Genomic DNA, 4,621 nt, shown 5'->3' on the forward strand with positions numbered 1-4,621 from the left:
GGGGGGATGGGCTGGGGAGGGGAGGAGTGGAGGCAAGGAGAGATGCATCTGTTTAGTACAAATGCAAGACTGTAGGAAAGCTTTACAATGTGATCCAAGATCGGCCCGGTTGCCTGATGCTTTAAACATACGGTGTGCTCCTATACATATTATGCACGAACACGAGCTGCATGCACATAGCAGTCGTTCTGCAACTCTTTGCGTACAGTCTGCCAAATCCTGAACTTCTCCTTCTTATTCAAACCCAAGACAATGAGCATTTCTCTAATGTGTTTGGTGTGCTCTATCCCTGCGTCCTCAATTTAATCTTAGTTGGATGAGGATGTCAATGTTTCATCCTTTGGCACTGAACGCTAACCCTCCTGCTCCCCAGGGTGTGTGAAGCTGGAAGCATGTGGTGGTGTGGCAATGAAGGAAGTGCTGCTGGGCAGGAAAACCAGCATCATCTGCAGCGTGGTTAGCAGGCTCTGATGCAATGCTGACATACCTGTGTGTGTTAGCTCTGGCTCGTGCTAATATGTACACGGCATAGTCTATCTTTGCCTAGAGTCTTTAACCCAGTTTTCCAGATCCACCCGGGCAAGGCAGGCATTGGGATCTACTAAGATAAGAGCCGAGGAGAAGCTGTAGCAAGTCCTGTAGTTTCTGTCCTGCTCTGATACAGACATATTCATCCTACTTAGCCTTAATCTGGTTGAGCTTTCTTTTGTGGGGAGCACAGCTGCTGTTCTGGGGGGAACTTCACATCATCTTCGCACTGCTGGGCTGGCAAAAGTTGAATCAGGGAGGGATATTGCAGCTGTTGTATGTTATTTCTTGGCTACCATCAGTGCTGTGCTTGGGTTCCATACAGGGGTGCTTTTCTGGGGGAGACTTTTGTAGAAGTCATTTGAGGGGTTGTGAAGGGGGAGAACTGTGTGTTCATCTTACCAGCCAACCCAGTATCATCGTGTATTTCCTTGCTGTGTTGAAGTGTTTGCCCTTTACTAGAGGTAAAGACCAGAGGAACTAACTGGTGGGTGGTTATCCTATGACATGATAATTCACGTTTCTCTTTAAGTGATGACACTCCCCAAATGCAAAGAGTGGGCTTTTCCAGATCTAGAAAAGCAAAGGTGCTTCAAACTTTTTGGTTCAACACTACCTGTAGTTAAACCAGAGACTCCTGTGCCACAGGAAGACATCATCTGCCTGTCAAAGTAATTTCTGAAGGACTGAGGCATCCAGAAATTATGCGGAGGGTTTTGCAAGAGTCCCTCTGCCATTAACTCTGCAACAGAAAATTTCCAGGAGTATGTTGTCTTTGACAGGTGTAATTATGCCTAATGTAGAGTTGAAACTTTGCAGTTTGTAGGGACTTATCATCAGTCTGATCCCTGTCCACTCACGTCTCCATTAGAGAGGGTCTGAAACCGGTCAGTGCTTCTTCTAAGTTGGCATTAGTTGGAAGCCTGCATGAATTCTAGGAATTTTATTAGAGAGATTATCTTCCCTCTTTTTTTTTGCTTTGAACACTGAAGAAAGTAAGCTGTTTTTTCTGTCTTTAAACTTAATTTTCTCCTCCACCTAAAATGTTACAGAAATCTCCAGGCTCTGTCAGGTCATTTGGGAAATTCCTGTCCTCTTCCTCCTGCAAATACACTCTGTGGCCCTGCTGCACTGCCATCAAAATCCTACACGATTAGACCCCAAAGGATGATTCAAATTCAGATTTAATCTCAGGCAAAGAGAAGCCTTTAGATCAAACGTCCCCACTACTGTGCAAAGCAAAGGCTCTGAATGCACCGCCATGCAATGATCATTAGAGGAGCAGAAGATCTGAAGTTTAACACTCACCCAGATGAGTGATGGATAAACATCGCTTTCCTAAAAAAAAGCACTTTCTCATGCTCTTTAATCCATCCAGAATTTAACAACTGGGTGCTGACTGAGACACAACTTGATTGGGGAGAGATGAAGGGACAGAGAGGAAGCTTAACACACAGAGAGCTCAAAGCCAACGCGTTTAATGCTGCCTATCTCAGAAGCTTTGAAGAAAAAGCCCTTGTGTCCTTGATGGTTCTCTGTGGCAACTTTTTGGCATTAAAGTTCGTGTAAGAGAATTATGCGTTTCCCATTATCACGTATGGAGATGGGATCCATTGTGCTAATTCCCACGCTGTGGAGATTTAGCATTCGCAGGGCTTCATTCTGCAGATATACTGTGATGTGTCCTTTTCAAGCTGCAGCCGACTACATTGAAATCTTGACTGACACCTCTTATCTGATAGAGGCAGTTTTTCTCCTGTCTGCTCTTTAGAGTGATAAATGTCAGGAGTTGGGGAGTTTGCTTGTATCTAGGCGCTCCATCTGAGACTTTGGGCAGGTAATTATCCTGAGGCCATGGGACTTTGTCATGAAATCCACCGCTGTGCTTGTACAGGGAATGAGTCAGCCAAGGGTCACGTATTTACTGCATCCAGGATCTGGGAAGCATCCACAAAGATAAGGAGGGAAGTATAAAATCTGAACAAAGGTTTCCCCAACCAAAAATGAAAGCAGGCCTTTTATGACATTGTGAAGTTGTCTGTCTTGATCATCTGGGAAAGCCATGAGTTGGGATTGACCCAGTAGCCTCCAGATTCGAGGCTTCAGTCAACCAAACAAAACAACTAACCCTTGCAGGCTGGTGTCACAGCTGGAGCAAAGCGATAAACCTCTTACATGAGGGAACCGGTAAAGAAAACAGTTTAGTGGGCTCTAAACAGAAAACTTTCTTCCCTTATAAATCCTTAATGTGTCTTTGATCTGGAGGAAGCTGCAAGGAGGAAACACCTAGAGAACTAGAAGTTTCTTCCATCCCTTCCTTCTCCGGTATCTCACTTTTGCTCTTCCAGGTCCACTCTATTCTTCACTTTTAACATTTATCATCTGAACGCTGAAAACAGGATTCACTGGAATCTGTCAGATTTTTGCTATAACATTTCTCAGTGCTCATGAGGTCTGAGAAATTAGGGTTGGCAATTAGTGGAGGGAGGAAGAGATGGGAGTCATCTTCCTCATTTTCCTCTTTGCCCAGTGCCAGGATGCTCCCACCAGCATGTCCAATGTGCCTGAAATAGCTAAAGTTTGTGGACAGAATTAATGTCAAACTTTTTTTTTTTCTGGTAAAGCAGCACAAGACGATTTCAGCGAGCTCTTTGCATCCTCATACACCACAGGAGGAGGTTCCCATCCCAGCCAGGCACGGTGGCTGATGAGGTTGCTGTGAGAGGCTGCCTGGCTCTGGCTGATGCTGGCTGCAAAGCCTGAGGCAAGTGAGCTGGGATCGCTGTGGGGTGGCACTGAGAGGATGGAGACTTTCAGGGAGTGTCCCCTGCCACCCTGGACCCAAGCGCAATGTCCTTCACTTTGGCCAGCACAGCTTTGCTGTGAGTTACTGTTGTGATTAACACACTCACTGCTGCTGGCCTCTCTTCCTTGCTCAGACACGTTGTGGCTGGCGATTTAGGGTTAGCAGGGTGCTCTGCTTGTCCATTCCCAAGGCGTCACGGAGCTACGCTAAGGGAAACTGCCTTCCCCTTCCCCACCTGATAACTAGGAAAGTATTTTCACGAGCGCTGGCTGCCTCGTGCCCAGCTCCATGCTCCTTGGGCAGCTCCGTGGCCCCGGGCCAGCAGCTCCTGCTGCAGCCTGGCTCTGCGCAGCAAGCAGCTTGGCCCCTGTTTGGAGGCAAGGGATGAGGAATGCTGGCTCTGCGTTCATTCAGGTGCTTGAGGGTAACAGTTGCTACATCTGGTTGGCTTTTTTTTCTGTTTGTGCCTTAGTTTGCTTCCCTCTCCTTTCCCCTTACCATACCCTTTGAGCTGTTCTTTAATTGAAGCAAATGGAGCAGCTGCTATGGTGTGTGTTGTTTTTCCCATTTTCCCCTGTGAGTCACACATTTCCTTCCTTAATGTCTCTATCTTCCGTCGGTCTATACTAATGAAGCCCCACGTCTCAGCTGCTGAATGTTCAGCCTCGTCTGCTTGGAATTTTCTAACTCATTTCATTTCATTTCCCACTTTCCCTTCGCCCCCTGCTGCCTTTCACCCATTTCCATCTCATCCCTCTTTATCTCTTCTCCCTGCCTCTGACTCTTCTTCCACCCCTCCCTCCGTGTGTCCCACCAGCTGTAGCTCCCTGCCCACAGTGCCCTCCCCACCTCCTGCCCTCCCCAGGGTGCTGAGACCCGTGCACCACTGCGTACATGATGCATACTCCTTGCTGCACAAGGAGTGGGCAGCACCACGGCAGGTGCCAGTTCTTGATGCCAGGGCAAGGAACAGCTCCTACACCTCTGCTGTCAGGGAGCTGCAGAAGCCTCTGCTGGGGCTGCGGGAGCTAGGAAACACTAGGAACAGGCATTGTCCCTTTTGCCCTTCTTTGCCCTGCAGGAGAAGGAGATAAGGCTACGCAGTCTCATGCCTGAGATCCAATGGAGAAAGCTACTCCTTGGCTTTATATCTTGCATGGGTTTCAACCCAAAGCACACAGCCAAGGACAAGCAAGAGCAAATGGCAAACGGCAACATCTCCACTCAGCTTTGCTTATGCTCCTTCCTCAGCTTTAGCTGCTCTGAGAAAATAGGAACATGGGACAC

This window comes from Buceros rhinoceros, unplaced genomic scaffold (genome assembly GCF_000710305.1).
Source record: "Buceros rhinoceros silvestris isolate BGI_N320 unplaced genomic scaffold, ASM71030v1 scaffold16723, whole genome shotgun sequence".
NCBI lineage: Eukaryota > Metazoa > Chordata > Aves > Bucerotiformes > Bucerotidae > Buceros > Buceros rhinoceros.